General features: G+C 40.4%; 1 pseudogene; it reads left to right on the top strand.

Annotated features, from left to right (window-relative positions):
- The first annotated feature begins 1,115 nt into the window (after positions 1 to 1,115).
- Positions 1,116 to 18,044, top strand: part of LOC136317732 (citrate synthase-lysine N-methyltransferase CSKMT, mitochondrial-like) — a 43,129-nt pseudogene continuing 26,200 nt past the window's right edge.

The following is an 18,044-nucleotide window of genomic DNA, read 5'->3' as shown; positions in this document are numbered from 1 at the left end:
GGGACCACTGCTGTAATAAACTCGTCTTGGCTGGACCACGACACTATGGGTGCTTTCACTCAGGGTGGATTGCGGATCAGTTGCCTGAAACTGTGAGGGGCCATTTTGCTGTTTGTTTGCCTGCTGCTGTGAGAAGCGGTATTCCCCTGCTTGTTTGCTTGTCTGCCATTGTGAGAATCTATTAAGTGGGAATGCCCCAAAGATTTCTGGCTCCATAGTTCCTCTACCATCTTCCCAAATCCACTGTGAACCTGCCTGGGCTCAGCCACCTGCATTACATCTGGCGCTGTGGGCAGGATTCGGATCAGATCTGTATGGAGCCGCCAACACCCTTGATGTGTGGAATAGAGGAGTGTCTGTTTTTCTCCAGCATATGGTTCCCTGTGGCTCTCTTGTTCAGGGCTGTGGGATGGGTGTTTTTTACAGCCCTGTGAGAAGAACTGAAAGCTCTGTGAGAGAGGCCACCCGAGTTAGAGAACTCCGGTTTGCCCTAGAAGCTGAACGCTGGCACTGGCAATTATTAGAGACACAGCTGCAGGTTCAAAAGTTCAAGTTTTAGCTTCAGGTTGAGAGCCAGCAGCTGCAAGAGCCAAAGCAGTTGATGGAGAAGGAGGAGAAAGTTCAGGCTAAAATTGCCATTGGAAGACTCAGAGCCCAGCTGATGGTCATCTGGAAAGTAAAAAGCTAAGCAACGAAAGGTGCCTCAGAGGCAAGCACAATCCCTTCTACAGGTAGGTGAGAACTCTGTGGTCTGGCCATACACCCAGACAAAGTTGATGGAGTTAGGGGCAAAACTCAGGCAGAAACCCACTGAGTCCCTGGCAACTTGGTTGTTGCAATTATGGGATATAGGGATGGATGGCATCATGCTCTTCAGAACAAAGATGGAGAAATTAGCCGTCATTACCATGCACTACTCCTTGAGGCAGCATCTTCAGAACTGCCCTGACAACCCAGGAAACCATACCTTATTAGAATGAGTGATGACTGACATTCATACAGTCTGGCAGAATGCTGGAGACTTGCTAGGGGCAGTGAATTGATGGCAGTCATATACTGAGCTGTAGCAAGTCCTCTAGGAACTAGGTATGTGTAAGGTCAGTGGATAATGGGGGATGGTCACGTGGCGAACTATGGGACGACCGCCCACAACCAAGCGCATCAAAAGAGGCTTCACAGGAACTCTTTGGAAAAAAGCAACCGTCTGCCAGCCAGTGAGATTTCACCACGTTATATTAGCCCAACTTCCCTAGAAGACCCCTTTATATATCTCTTACGCGGTTTAATCCTTGTGACTTCCCTGGCCTCCATCTTTCCTCGGGACCAGGGAACCTTGCTGGGCAGGATGCGTGCTCTGTACTAATAAAGCCTTTTGTTATTCCACACTTTGTGGCTCTGGCCCCTTTCTTCCTTCTTGGTGGGGAAAAATACCTTACATTTTGGTGCCAAAAACCCAGGAAGAGTTGAAGTCCACAAGGACCACTCCTCTTCCTCATCCCCTCCGAGAAAGAACCAGGATCTCCAACCTTCCACCCACTTCGGCGCACTGTGCGGTAAGTCCCCTGCGTCCGGCCACCCTTGAGTTCTTTCCTCCGAGACTCCCTGTCCGAAACCGTAGCTATGTCAGGGAAGTCTTTCTGTCTGAGTGCGTGTGCTTGTGGAGACGTCCCAAGCATATCCACTTTATCTTTTCCGTCCATGACTAGACCTTGAGTTTTAGGATGCTAATACTCAAATCTGACCACTCCAAGGACTGAGGGCTGCACAGGAATCTCCCTCCCTAAAGAAGAAGAAACTGTTCTTCTTCTCTGCTGTGGCCAGGCCATAGAACCTACTGAATTAGCCTCCTGAAGGGACTTTCGATGTTAACACCCTCGCCAATTTAACTATCGCCAAAAAAGCTGCGAACTGATTGGAGATCTCTTACATACACCGCTTCTAATTATTCACGCATTTGTCCTTAATCTCTGTACCGCCTGTTCCACCACACAGGCCTTTTTCTGGCCAGAGAAACCTCACCTAAAACCTCCACTCCTAATCTTTCCTTCTCTGCAGACTCCCAACCCTCTCTCCCTCCTGTCTGACCCCCAGGGGCACCCCTCTTTCAGGACTTTTCTCTGGTCCCTCTGCAGACCTCTTTTGTGCTTGGGTCTCTTCCCTCTGAGAGCCCCCTCCCCTCCCTTTGCAAAATCCTGTTTCTTATTCACCACTACTATCTCTCTTTCTCCTCCCCTGCTGGTCAGGTTCCTTCCCTTCTCCACTGTGTTCTTAAAATCCTCCTCTTTCAGGCCATTCTCAGCCTGGTATTGGCTCTTACACCAGTTTTCAGGATGTCTAATCCCAATTTTCTTGCAGGAAGTTCTGGCCCTGTCTTGCTTTTGGCTCCAGTGTTTCCTGTGGAATCTGGGTGCCAGGCTCCACATGAGCCCTCCTCCTTTTATTCTCAACCCCCAAACCCCTATCCGGAAACTGTGAACACAGCATTTAAAGTTTTTAATGGTCCCAACTAGTAGAAACAGGCCAAGGCTGTTCGCCAGGCCCACATGCAGCAGAAGGTAACACTCCAAACCCCAGCTCTTGTGGCAACCCTGAGACCAGCAGAGCCACCAGCAGCTTGCTTTAAGTGTGGCAAGCAGGATCATTGGTCCTGGCAGGGCCCCTGCCCATGACTGCCCACTGAGCCCTGCCCTGACTGCAAGCAACCCAGTCACTGGTGGAGCAATTGCCCCTTTGGGCAACAGGCTTTTCCTCAGCGCCTCTATGTGGAGGACAAGCCGCCCAAATGGAAGGCCAATCCAGCCAGGTGGGTGCATCGCTCAATCTCCTAGGACACAGCATGGACCTGGAGAACCCAGGGTATGCTGCAACAAGTGGGTAAGTCCATCTCATTTCTTGTGGACACAGGGGCTACCTTCTCTGTTTTGCCATCACACTCTGGACCTCTAATTCCCTCACAGGTCTCGGTTATGGGAATGGATGGGACCCCTTCCTTTCCCCCTTTTTATGCCACTCCTGACATGCAGTTTTGCCTCAAGCTTGCCTCCTTACAGGACCACTGGCAATCGGAACCACTGGACTCCATCCATCTCTAGCTCACCAAAAGCCTGGACCCTACAAATCCCCTATTACTCTTTTTTTTAATCCCTACAGGGCCGCATCCACAAAGTTTCTCCAGTCAGGGCCAAACAGATGTTACTCCTGACACCCCTCCAAGCCACCACCTTCTGATCTCCCCCTCCCCATGATGCCCCTAATCAGCGGGAAGTAGCCAGATGAATAAATGGTGCCCCTTTTCTATTTAACACAAAAGGTCAGAATGTAAGGTCAATGGATAATGGGGGATGGTCATGTGGCAAACTTTGGGAGGACCACCCACAACCAAGCGCACCAAAAGAGGCTTCACAGAAACCCTTTGGAAAAAAGCGACCATCTGCCAGCCAGTAAGATTTCACCACATCATATTAGTCTGACTTCCCTAGAGGACCCCTTTAAATATCTCCCATGTGGTTTAATCCTTGCGACTTCCCTGGCCTCCATCTGGCCTCCATCTGTCCTCAGGGCCAGGGAATCTTGCCGGGCGGGATGCGTGCTCTGTACTCAATAAAGCCTTTTGTTATTCCACACTTTGTGGCTCTGGCCCCTTCCTTCCTTCTCAGCGGGGAAAAATACCTTACAGTATGAAGAATACTGCTTTTAATCTGAGGTCCCATGGGCCTCAGTATTTATAGCAGGGATGAAGGACCTTATTCTCTTTAGTGTCCTGTCATCCCTTTTTGAGGCACTAGTGGGACACTTGAGCCTCTATGTGGGGCAGCCCATTAATGTGGTTACACAGACAGTAGCAGATTTGGGGGAGGTGGAGGCAGCATGAAAGCATAAGGCTGTGTAGGCCTATGCTGCCCACACTCAACTAGCAAGAAAAATGGGTCTGTAAAGGTTACTTGAATACAGATGTGGGTAGATTTAATTGTTACTGGGGAAGATAGAAAGAAATTAGAGGGCAGGTCTAATAAAATCATTTTAGAGCTTTGGTGGCAGCTTAAACTAAAACAGAGGTTCCAGCTGCCGAAAAATAGGGGAAACTGGCAGCCTCAGCAGCTGCCAAAAAAATAGCTAGTGTTCAGGTTGTACGGTTGCAAGGATTATATGATTGAGACTGCTGTGGGAGAGAAGGATCCCCAAAACCTACTGTTCCAGTTTGAATAGGGGGAAAGGCTGAGGAGCCCATCTAATGAGGATGAGCAGGGACCATGAGGCCCCATGTGAATTTGGCAATCCACTGGTTTCCCTCCTAATGTGCTCCAGCTGTTGGTCTTAGGAGATAATAAGTGTTTTGTTCGTTTGTTTGTTTGCTTGCTTGCAACTAAGAGAACTGTCAAGGCAGCACAGACTTTGAATGTGCTTGACCCCACCAGGCCCTGTGAGCTTGCTGAGGGGTTTGGATGGGGCTTGTGGCAATGGACAGAGAACTTATAGAAAGGTGCTGAGGTCCATTTATAAAGAGCTGTATGGCTAGTTGCCTGTAATGAACTTTCACCTTGGGTGATTTATGATTTGCACAGAGAGCTGGGACTGATCATTGAGTGGTGTAGTGGACTCTTGAAGCAGGAACTGTGACTGGGGGGGGGCAATGGCTCCCTTGTTAGATGGACAGGCTGCTCATGGATAGTAATGAGAGACCACCTTTGGAGGCCCTCCTATACCAGACAGCTGCTCTCATGCAGTTGTAGATATGCAACAGGGACACTTCATGGCTACAATAGACATGGCACTGGACCATACAGGCTTTCCCACCTATCTTTGGGTAGGAGGCTAGAGATGGACCTCCAGTTAAATCCCTGGGCAGAATGCTCAGGAAGACATTAGGAAGGGCACCTTTGTAATTATTATCATTTTTGGTGTATAGCTTGTGCCTTTGTAATTTGGTTTGCTACTGTTCCTGTGTAATACCTCACTCCTTGCACAGGGACTGTCATGGAAGATACCTATGGTGTAGATTGTGATGTGAGCAACCTTAAAGTGGTGGGTTTTTGGGAAAATAGATGTGTTAGGCTTGCTCATTTGCACTTTGCATGATTAGTGCATGAGCATGTGGCAGAGCCATGTGTGCATAGTCTGTGTAAGGCTACTGGCACTTCGACTAAGAGGAAATTGTGGATCACTTGCCCATCACTGTGAGGGGCTGTTTTGCTCTTTGTTTTCCTGCTGCCATGAGAAGTGGTTTTTTCCTGCTTGTTTGCTTGTCTGCTGTCGTGAGGATCTGTTTAATGGGAATGGCCCAAAGTTTTCTGGCTCCACAGTTCCTCTACTATCTGCCTGAATACAATGTGAACCTGCCTGATCTCAGCTGCTAGCATTATAGTGGTCAACAAGCAGTTGCTGGACCATTACTGTGTGGATTCTTTTCTATGTCCTCTGGGGTCCCTTGCTGTGGTGTACTTGGTGTACTCTTTCTCAGGCTGGAGGGTGCCTACAATCTATATGGTTATGGCTGCTCCTTAATCAGGGTCTCACCCTGTCTTACAAGTGAGAGTAGGGGTTTCTTTTTTTTTTCTCCTAATAACATTAGAGAGTATAACTTTTTAAAAAATTTTATTGTCATTTTTATTTTTTTTAGTGACAGAGACACAGAGACAGAGAGAGGGACAGATACGGACAGACAGACAAGAAGGGAGAGAGATGAGAAGCATCAATTATTTGTTGCAGCAATTTAATTGTTCATTGATTGCTTTCTTCTATGTGCCTTGACTGGGGGAATAGAGCAGAGCAAGTGACCTCTTGCTCAAGCCAGTGACCTTGGATTCAAGTCACGGACCTTGGGCTTCAAACCAGCAACCTTTGGGCTCAAGCCAGCAACCATGGGGTTATGTCTATGATCCCCCACTCAAGCCAGCGACCCCATGCTCAAGCTGGTGAGCCTGTGCTCAAGCCAACGACCTCAGGGTTTCCAACTTGAGTCATCTACATCCCAGTCTGATGCTCTATCCACTGTCCCACTGCCTGGTCAGGCAAGAGTATAATACAGCGCTTCTCAACCTGTGGGTCGCGACCCCAGTGGGGGTCGAACTACCAAAACACAGGGGTCACCTAAAGCCATCGGAAATACATATTTACACAGGGGTCACCTAAAGCCATTGGAAAATACATATTTACACAGGGGTTGCCTAAAGCCATCGAAAAATACATATTTACACAGGGGTCACCTAAAGCCATCGGGAAATACATGTATTTTCCGATGGCTTTAGGTGACCCCTGTGTTTTGGTCGTTCAACCCCCGCCGGGGTCGCGACCCACAGGTTGAGAACCGCTGGTATATATATACATTTTTTTTTACATCTTGCATCTTTAGAAGAATGCAATTGTCTTGTGCGTTGAAAGAGAACAGGATGCTAATGAAACAGCTGTCAACCTAGGGTTCTTGGTCCAATTCAATGCCAAAAGGAATCCTCAATTTGGGGTGCAAAGAAAACTTTATTCATTGCAAAACAGCACAGCTGTGAAAACAGCTCAATTGTGATACAACAAGGCTGAAATCAGCATGAATGTGAGGAAGCCCTGGGGCCAGGTCCTTCTCTAGCTAGACAGCTCTCTCTGCTCCCAGCTGGTCTACTCTATTCTGCTCCTTGCTTGTCTGCTTTGGGCTGTGCTGGTTTGCTCCACTCTGTGATGGTCTGCTTTGCTCTATCAAGATATTTTTTGTGTTTTATCCTCAGGGGTTTAGCTTCAGCTAGGAAATGTAGTTTTCAGTCTTTGGTGGAAAGGAAAAGTGCGCTCCCAGAACCAGAGGGAAGCTGATACAAAAACAGAAGTCCCTGCTTGTGGTCCCTGATTATTCCATTCTCATGTGGATGCGGACTCCAAATCCTTGAAGTTTGCTTGGTCCAAAAAGTACTGTCCTGATTGGTCAGAATGGAGCTGCTCTAATTGGTTGGTGAAAATGTTGATGGGAATATAGCTGTGCAGCTTTGATTGGACAGGAAAAACCTAAGTTTTTGAAGTGGAATTTCTTCATAAAGGCTGACTTAGATGGCAGCAACACAGTGCAGGCAGGCAGTTCAGTGCAGAGACAGGAAGTTCAGTGCAGGCTTCTCTCTGAAGTGCAGTTTGGTGGCTGCTAGGCTTTTTTCTTTCTTTCTCTCTCTCTTTCTTTCTTTCTTTCGTTCTTTCTTTTCCTTCTTCTTCTTCTTCTTCTTCTTCTTCTTCTTCTTCTTCTTCCCTTTTTCTTCTTCTTCTTCTTCTTCTTCTTCTTCTTCTTCTTCTTCTTCTTCTTTCTTCTTTTCTCTTCTTCTTTAAATTGACCCCAGTTAGCCATCCAGAGCCCTTCATAGTAGGTATCTTCTTTTTCAGGATCTACAAGACTTTATTAAGCAAAACCTACCTAGGCATCAGAACCAGTGTAGAGAATATCTGGATAGCTGGAATATATTAGAGGAGAGGAAAACCATCTTCATATATCTATTTTTAAAATTCAAGAATCCTGTTAAAATTGTAATTCAAAATTGTTTCACAAAGGAATTTTCATTTAGCTTTTTAAATTTTTCAACAAGAACCTCAAAATATAGTCAATTCTTGTTGATTTTAGAGTATATATAACATGGATAATAATAACCTAGAAATATTTTCTTTAAAAAATTCAACAACTCTTGTATATTGAAAAATGCTACAGTAGAAAATGTAAACCAAATTAATAGGTATGTTTTTAATGGTTATTTTTCATTTGTTTGCTGGTTTGATCTATCTTCTTTGGAGTTTTTTTTTGAAGGACAGTATAAGCCTCTTCTCAACTATCTTTCAATAATAAGGTCCAAATTCCTTTCCTGGAGAATTTATTTTATCTCTGGCTTCCTACTTCTGGAATAGAAGGCTAGGGGATGGCTGAAGCACAGTGATTTCAGGACAACTGAAGAAGATGGTTGAGATATAAAAGTTCTGTGTGAGGACCCTAGAGTGCAAAGTGGATTGACCTGCCCATGGCCTAACAGAAGAAAGCCCAGGAAGCTGCTTTTCACTGGGTACTTATACTAATTCCAGCAGGGAATGTGAAAAGCTGAACAGGACTTTTCATAGTCCTGACAAGCTGAGGAATTTGTCAAGGAGATAGAGGGAAATTAAGGTCTTTACCCCAAAGGGCTATATTCAACAACCAGAAGTAAACTCACCCAAGATCTATAGCTCAGCCTGGAATCTCAGTCACTGAACCTGGCTAGTGCTTCTGGGCATCTCAAACTGCTGGCATGCCTAGATACTATACTGAAGTAAGCATATATCTTCTCAGGAGGAAAATAACATCATGTATCAAATTGTTTCTATAAACAATTTTAAAAATACAATGTCCAGTATTTGACAAGAAATAATGAGACACATAAGAAGAAAGATACCATAAATTGAAAATATATTGAAATTATAGAAAATAGAAACATTCATACTGGCAATAGACAGATATTAGACTTATGAGAAATAAACTTTAAAATATTTATCCTTCCTATCCCAAGGAGATAAAAGACTATATCAAGAATTTGGCAGATAACTAGCAACTATTAAAATAAAACTTCAAGAACTAAAAAAATACAATAACCAAAATTAAGAATTCAATGGTTGGATTTTTTCAGAAGACTAAACAAATATGCAAAGAGAATCAGTGACCTGGAACAGGGATCAGTAAACAAAAACCTGTGGGCCAAATCTGGCTCACAACTTGTGTTTGTGTGGCCTGTGAGCTAATGGTTTTCACGTTTTCAAAGAGTTTTTTCTTTTAATTAATTAATTTATTTATTGTGTTTACATAGATTCTAGTGTCTTCCCCAAAGCATCCCCCCTCCCCTGTATTCCCCTCAACATCTCCCTTACCCCCCTATCAACATATCTCTCCCCCCTTCCCTTCAGGTTTAATTCCATTCCTCAGTTCACATTGTTCCTTGGATTCTTCAAATGAGTGAGGTCATATGATATTTTTCTTTCTTTGCCTGGCTTATTTCACTCAACATAATAGTTTCAGGATAAACAAATGGGACTATATCAAACTAAAAAGCTTTTGCACAGCTAAAGATAATAAGAACAGAATAAAAAGACAAACCATGCAATGGGGAACATATTCAACAATACATGTGATAAGGGGTTAATAATCAAAATTTAGAAAGAACTTGTAAAACTCAACACCAGGAAGACAAACAATCCAATCAAAAAATGGGCACAAGAAATGAATAGATACTTCTCAAAGTGTTTTTAAAAAAAGAAATAAAAAATAAGTGATAGAGACTATATTTGTCTTGCAAAGCCTAATATATTTACTGTCTGGCCCTTTAGAACCACTTGCCAACCCCTGAACTAGAAAGCAGGTCAGCAGAACATGCAAACAACTGTCAAGAGGCCAGGAAGAGGACTGAGAATGTAGCCCCAATCAGCATTGTGCCTAGCTGATGAAACTGTTATTCTGGCCCTCCAGCTAAGCCCACTTATGAGGATTTTGACCATTCATTCATACATTTACTCAGGTAATTCAAAACATATGTAAATTCCTACTTTAGTGCTCAAGAGCACAGACTTTATGGTCAGACTTGGATTTAAATCCTAACTTAGCTTCCTCACAGGGATAACAGGAGACAATAACAGGCCTGGGTGACTGATAGTCATGAAGACCAAAGGAGATAATATTTATCAGGTATGTAGCACAGTGTCTGTATATAGTAAGGACCTATTACATGTCAAATGCTATTGTTAGCAAAGAATATGCTCAGGCCATGACCCAAACTAACCATGCCCAAACTGGCTATAATTCCAAAAGGACACCTTGGTGGCTGTAATAGGGTGAGATCGGATGAAGAGTAGGACAAGGAAGGAAGAAAGTGAGGGCAGGACCATCCTGAAGTGTAAACTTTCTACCATTCTTCCCACAAACATCTGCCTACATGTGAACTACAAGTTAAAAGTGAGTATCATCAGCAAAGCTTATCTATAATAGCTAAATACTAGAGCAACCTAAATTCTCAACATTTGGGGAATGGTTGAGTGAAACCAGATGACAATATATATGGTGTAAAAAAATATAATGCAGACTGTGTTAAGTATGTCAAAGCATAATTTTCAAAAAAATAAAAATCAAACTCATCTAATGTAGAATAAACATGTTTCAAACATTTATGCAATTTATTAGTGAAGAAATCAGTAAGATCATAAAACCAGTTCAGAGACCATTTAATAAACTGTGTATCTATAGGAATTAATAAAAAAGAATGTTAGAATAAGACTATGTAAAATACAAGCCAATTCATTAACTCATAGGGTAATAAAACCAAACCTTTGAAGTAATCTTTTCTACCAGACAGAAATAATCTATAAGTTAACATATAACTTCAAATGCCTGAACTCTAATCAAATAGTAAACAGTCAAGTCAAATGCAGATATATTTTCTTCGATAATTAAATAATTATGTTACACAATGCTCTTAGTATGATATTGAAAGGACATGTTTACCCACCCTCTTGACTTATTTCTAGTCTTTGGATATTTTTCTGAATAAATTGTATGGCAACTATATAAAATGTTTGTATATTTGAGTATTAGTCAGGTTCCTGACAGGAAATTCATGCCATACCAAAGGACAACCTAGAAACATTAACAAAATAGACTACTTACAGAGTAGTGGTGGATAGAGTTAAGAAGACCAAAAAGAGATGTTGAGATTTCTAGGTATTAGGAACAGTGATTTCCTACCCGTAGGTCTGAAACAGCAAAGATGGAAGAAAATGAAGCCAATAAATAATACATCTTTCCCTCCTTCTGCCTTCTGTTTGTTTTTTGTTGTTGTGTTTTTGCCAGAATCTCCTATTAGCTCAACCCAACTGAAAGCCAGAGGAAAAGGGGCCATTGATGTCATCTGTAGAAATTAGCTAGTTAGCTTTTTCAGGCACAGAGCAAGATTGAGAAGTGAAAAATAAGGTGCAACAGAGAATAACCAGTTTCGTCAATATGTCAGTTATTGTTATGGATTGAATTGTGTACCTCCAAAATATATGCTGAAGTTCCAACCTCTAGTACCTCAGAATATGACCTTATTTAGATATAGGGTATTGTATTAAAGAGGTAGTTACCTCAAAATGAAGTCATTAGGGTGAACCCTAATCCAATATGACTAGTGTCCTTATAAAAAGGGGAAATTTAGACAGAAAGTCACACAGAGAGCAAAGATAATGTAAAGAAACAGGGAGAAAGCCATCTACAAGCCAAGGAGAGAAGTCTGAAACAGACCCTTCCTTCACAGCCTTTGGAAGGAATCACCTCTCTTGGCACCTTAATTTAATTTCAGACTTCTTGCCTCCAGAGCTATAAAGTAATAAATTTCTGTTGTTTAAGCCATCCAGTTTTTGATAATTTGTTGTAGCAACCCTAGCAAACTAATATAGGTATGTAAAAAATATACACAGAAGGAAGACTTATACGAGGGAGACTGAGTGTGATATTTATGAGGTGGTATTATGGGTGATTTTTATTTTGTGTTTTCCTTTATTTCCTAGCATTTACATCAGAACAGAGAGGCAAATAGTTTTGTTAAACTTCAAGGCAATAGCAGGAGGAAGTTATGCATGGGCAGCCTGAGGTATGGATATAGTAGAGAGGCAAGCTCATTGATATAAATAACACTGATATATGGTCTTACATTATTTGTGTACCAAGGGGATGTTTCTTGCTCCAGACTGAATCCCAGGCTTTCAGTTCCCTTCAAGCCACATGTTTGACTTTTGTTTCCTCTCCAAAGCTGCTGTCCCACTGGTAGGTTCTCTGGAGCTTGGTTCTCCATATCAAGTCCCCAAGGTGAAGAGAAAGCCAAATTTTAGTATATAAGACCACATCATGTAAGAGTGTGTTGCCCTGGTCAGATGGCTTGGTTGGTTAGAACATTGTCCTGAAGCGCAGAAGTTGCTGGTTTGATCCCCAGTCAGGGCACATACAGGAACAGATCAATGGTCTTCTTTCTCTCTCTCTTCCTCTGTTGCTAAAATCAATGGATAAAAAAATAATAATAATAAAGAGTGTGTTAATGTTTTATGTTAATTGAAAATTCAAATAACACAAAATTTGCATCTCTCAAAAAAATGGTTTCTAAATAAATAAATAGCTTAAGAGCTCTTACATAGTCTCTGAAATTAGAATACTAAATTTATAGTTGCTTGACTCCTTTCTTAGAAAAATAACTGACAGTCCAGTGGACTTCAACCCACTGTCTTTATTCTTTATGGTGGAACTCTCCTTAAGGTGAAACCCCTTTCCCTTGTCTCTCACTTTAGAATTAAGTACTTTTAGTAGTGGACAAATCTTAACAGATTCTTCCAGTCGGTCCCTCTGGCGTCCACTGACCTGTGTCCACTGTGCTCCTTTGTTGCCCTTTCCTACTCTGAGATTGTGACTTCCTTAAGGGGAGGGAACATGGCTTATGGCTTATTCCCATTTGACAAACACTGGTAAGCAATAATTAAATGCTTGCTGAAGATGAAATATGACTCCGGTGACATTTGAAAATGGGGATAGGCAAGGAGATAAGAGTTGTAACTGAGGAAACTAAGTGATGATTTAACTTTTTTTTTTTAATCAGAAAAAAGGAAATGAAGTGCTCTCAGCATATCAGCTAAACTTGAGCTGCTAAAGCATCTCAGGGATTTCAATGAGAAAAGAACTGTAACTAACCTTCTAGTTTACAAACAAGGCATCCCTTACACTTCTCTACTGCTTAAACCCAGTCCTTCTCTTTTCCTAACAAAAGGAGCAGAATGAATGCTGAATAAAAGTTAGTGCCACATTGGTTTCTAAGGTGACTGATTTATATTTTTCTCTTTGAAAAGTGAAGATAACTCTTCCCTTACCTCAGAAATTTTTCATTTTTTCATATTGAAGTTCTTTCTGATTTGCATTCTTTTTCATGGGGTAGTCCAGAAGCTACTTGCTTGCATGTGGATGTGTGAGGTATTAAGTGGCACTAAGGTAAAATTTTCACAAATAATAAAATCCTGACTCATACATATATAAAAGGAACACATGCCAAACATTTTATTCAACTTATTGATTAATGTGGAAAACAGTAGGATATTAAGACTGGTTGGTTTAAAGAACATGTGAGGAGCTTGGCATATATAAGTATTTAATAAAATGTTAGAATAAAATAACTGGGTTAAATACAAAACTTTGCTATAGGACCAAAAACTTACTACCTTTGGGTTTATCTTTCCTACTAGACAGAAATTATTTGTACCTCTACTGGACAAAATTCTTTAAGTTTTCACATAACTTCAGTTTATCTTTGACCTTAGTTAATGCTAAAAGTGAGCAAACATTTCCCTAGAAATCCTTAGGTAAACCTTCTACTGCACATGATACTGACAGGATGTGATATCTACCTTTTTTGCCTGTTTCCAAATGTTGTATGATTCTTCTTAACAGTGATTATATGGAGAATGTATATTATTTTGGGGTGTCTAAATTGAAACTTTAAAGAGAAGATACAAGGTTTGCACTGACTTTCTCTCTCTCTTTTTTGTTTTTAAGATTTGTTTTCAGATAGCCTTAAATGCATCAGATACCTGGGGAGTTGAACTGATAGTAACAACACAGTGAAGAAAAAGATCCTTTCTTTTCATTTACATTGTTTTATACTGAACCATAGTCCTGTCAAAGAATGAGGGATTAATCTATTGTATTGTTTGTTTTTTTTAAGTTTCTATGTAATTTATTTCCTCTCTGGTCTTTATTATTTCTTTCCTTTTACTTACTCTGGGCTTTCTTTGTTGTTCTATTTCTAGTTCTTCTAAGAGTAAAGTTAGATTGTTTATTTGAGCTTTTTCTTGCTTCTTGAGGTAGGCTTGTAATGCTATAAAATTCCCTGTCTGGATTGCTTTTCTGTGTCCAATAGATTTTTGGTTGTTAATGTGTTTATTTTCATTTGTTTTCAAGTAACCTTTGATTTCTTCCTTGATTGCATTGTTAACCCATTCAATGTTTAATAACATGCTATTTAGCCTCCATGTGTTTGAATATTTTTCAATTTTTTTTATTGTAGTTGATTTCTATTTTGAGACCACTGTGGTCAGAGAAGATGTTTGGTAAGATTTTAATTTTCATGAATTTGTTAAGACTTGTTTTGTATTTTAACATGTGGTCTACCTTTGAGAATGTTCTATGTGCACCTAAGAAAAATGTATATTTTACTCCTTTGGTATGAAATGTTCTGTAAATATCAATTAAACCCATCTGATCCAGTGTGTCATTTAAGGTTGCTGTTGCCTTGTTGATTTTTTGTTTAGAAGATATATCCATCGATGTCAATGGGGTGTTAAAAATACCCTACTATGACTGTATTGCTGTCTATCTTGCCCTTAATGTCCACCAAGATTTTTTTATATATTTACGTGCATTTATGTTAGGTGCATACATGTTTACAAGGGTTATATTTTCTTGCTGGATTGATCCTTTTAGTATTAAATAGTGACTTCTTTTGTCTCTTGTTTTGGCCTTTGTTTTCAAGTTTATTTTGTCTGATAATAAGTATTGCTGTTCCAGCTAAAGGCTGTATATAATAAACCCACAGTCAATATCATATTCAATGGACAAAATACAGGGATGTCCACCTTCATTACTCTTATTCAACATAGTACTGAAAGTACTAGCCACAGCAATTAGAAAAGAAGAAGAAATAAAAGGCATCCAAATTAAGAAGGAGGAAGTAACATTATCATTATTCTCAGATGACCTGATATTATATATAGAAAACTTTAAAGATTCCACAAAAAAAAACTACCAGATCTAATAAATGAATTCATCAAAGTATCAGGATACAAAATTAATATTCAGAAAATGGTAACATTTTAATTAATTAATTATTCAGTAGAGGAGGGGAGGCAGAGAGACAGACTCCTGCATATGCCCCAACCAGAATCCACTCGCTAAGCTCACTAGGGAGCAATGCTATGCCCATCTGGGATGTTGCTCTGTTGCTCAGCAACTGAGCTCTTCTTAGCACCTGAGGCAGAGGCCATGGAGCCATCCTCAGCACCTAGGTCCACCTTGCTCCAATTGAGCCTTGGCTGTAGGAGGAGAAGAGAGACAGAGAGACAGAGAGAGAGAGAGAGAGAGAGAGGCAAGAAGCAGAGGGGTGGAGAAGCAGATGAGCACTTCTCCTATGTGCCCTGATCAGGAATTGAACCCAGGACATCCACACACTGGGTGGATGCTCTATCACTGAGCCAACCAGCCAGGGCCAGAAAATTGTAACATTTTATATACCAATAATAAACTTTCAGAAAAAGATATTAAGAAAAAGTTCCACTTACTCTTGAAACAAAAAATAAGGTAGCTAAGGATAAATTTAACCTAGGAAGTAAAAGATCTGTAGTCAGAAAATTACAAGATTCTTAAAGAAGAAATTGAGGAAGATACAAATAAGCATATACTGTGTTCATGGATTGGAAGAATTAATGTGATTAAAATATTTATACTATCTAAAACAATCTACAGATTCATTGCAATTCTTATTAAAATACTAATAATCTAGAATAAATATTCTAAAAATTTATAAGGAACTGTGAAAAAACCAGATAGCTTCAGTAACCTTGAGAAAAAAAACAATTTGAAGGTATAACATTACCTAGTATCAAACTATATTACAAGGTCATAGTAGTCAAAACAGCATGGTATTGGCACAAGAACAGGCATATAGATCAATGGAACAGAATAGAGAGCACAGAAATAAACCCATACTTTTTTTGTGTGTATAACAGAGACAGAAAGAGAGACAGAGAGAGGGACAGATAGAGACAGACAGTCAGGAAGGGAGAGAGATAAGAAGCATCAATCCTTTGTTGCTATACCTCAGTTGTTCATTGATTGTTTTCTTATATGTGCCTTGACTGGGGGGCTCCAGCAGAGCAAGTGACCCTTTGCTCAAGCCAGTGACCTTGGGCTCAAGCCAGCAATCTTGAGCTTCAAGCCAGAGACCTTTGGACTCAAGCCAGTGACCATGTAGTCATGTCTATGATCCCATGCTTAAGCCAGCGATACTGCACTCAAGCTGGTAAGTCTGTGCTCAAGCCAGATGAGTCCACACTCAAACAAGGAACCTTAAGGTTTGGGACCTGGGTCCTTCTGCGTTCCAGTTCAACATTCTATCCACAGTGCCACCACCAGGTCAGGCCTTTTTTAAAAAAACCCATACTTTTATGCACAATTAATATTTGACAAAGAAAGCAAGAACAAATAATAGGGTAAAGACAATCTCTTCAATAAACAGTGTTGGAAAAATTGGATAGATAATTTCTAAAAAATGAAAGTAAACCACCAACTTATACTATACACAAGCATAAACTCAAAATAGATTAAAGATTTAAATGTAAGTCATAGAACCATAAAAATTCTAGAAGAAAACATAAGCAGTAAAATTTCAGTCATTTTTTTTTGTGTGTGACAGAGACAGAGAGAGGCACAGACAGGAACAGAGAGAAAGGAAGGGAGGGAGATGAGAAGCATCAATTCTTCATTGCATCACTTTTGTTAATCATTTGTTGCTTTCTCATAGATGCCTTGATTGGAGGGCTACAGCAGACCAAGTGACCCCTTGCTCAAGCCAGTAACTTTGGGCTCAAGCTGATGAGCCTTGCTCAAACCAGATGAGCCCATGCTCAAGCTGGTGACCTTGGGGTTTTGAACCTGGATCCTCTATGTCCCAGGCCAATGTTCTATCCACTGCACCACCACCTGGTCAGGCTCAGTAATTTTTTGTTGCAATATTTTTGCAGATATTTTCTCCTTGGGCAAAGAAAACAAAGAAAAAAACAAACAAATGAGACTACATCAAACAAAAAAGTTTTGGACAACAAAAGAAACCATCAACAAAATGAAAGGGAACCCACTGAATGGGAGAACATATTTGCCAATGATACATTTCATTAAGGGTTAATAACCAAAATATATAAAGAACTGATACTACTCAACACCAAGAAGATAAACAACTCAATTGAAAGATAGGCAAAGAACCTGAACAGACACTTCTTCAAAGAATACATGCAAATGGCAAATAGACATATGAAAAAATACTCAACATCGTTAATTCTCAGAGAGATGCAAATTAAAACCACAACGAAATATCACCTCATGCCTGTCAAAATGGCTATCATCAATAAATCAACAAGCCACAAGTACTGGTGAGGGTGTGAAGAAAAAGGAACCCTGTATACTCCTGGTGGGAATGCAGATTGGTGCAACCACTGTGGAAAACAGTATGAAATTTTTTTCAAAAAATTAAAAATGAAACTACCTTTTGACTCACCGATCCCACTTCTGGGACTATATGTGAAGAAACCTAAAACACTAACTCAACACAATATATGTACCTTTATGTTCACTGTAATATTACGGTATTTATAACACCTAAGATTTAAAAACAGCCCAAGTGCCCATCAGTAGATGAGTAGATAAAATAGCTGTTGTACATTCACATAATGAAATACTACTCAAACACACAAAAAGAAATCCTACCTTTTGTGACAGCATGGATGGACTCAGAGATTATGCTAAGTGAAATAAGCCAGTAAGAGAAACAGATTCCATATGATCTCACTTATATGTGGCATCTAACAAACAAAACAAACTGACAAACAAAATAGAAACAGAGGCATGATACATGTAACAGATTGACAGCTGTCAGAGGAAAAGGAGGTTGGGGTGCTGGATGAAAGAATGTGAAGGGATTAAGAAGAAAACATATATGTGTTTACATATATGTGTATGTATATGTGTGTGTGCATGTAAGTATATATGTATGTACATACATATACATAGACACAGACAACAGTGTCCTGATAGTTGGAGGGAAAAGGGGGTGAAGGACAAGCAGAGCTGAGAAAAAGGGGAGGGAATGGGGAGGGAAAGAGGTTTTGCTAGGGGTGATGGTTGTAGAATACAGTGTGCAGATGATGTTTTGTTGAGTTATACACTTGAAATCTGTATAATTTTGTGAACAAATGTCACTTCTATATATTTAATAATAAAAAAATGAAGAAATTGT

Source organism: Saccopteryx bilineata, chromosome X (genome assembly GCF_036850765.1).
Source record: "Saccopteryx bilineata isolate mSacBil1 chromosome X, mSacBil1_pri_phased_curated, whole genome shotgun sequence".
NCBI classification, from domain to species: Eukaryota; Metazoa; Chordata; class Mammalia; order Chiroptera; family Emballonuridae; genus Saccopteryx; species Saccopteryx bilineata.
The sequence above is the reverse complement of the archived record's forward strand: the minus strand, read 5'-3'. Positions and strand labels throughout refer to the sequence as shown.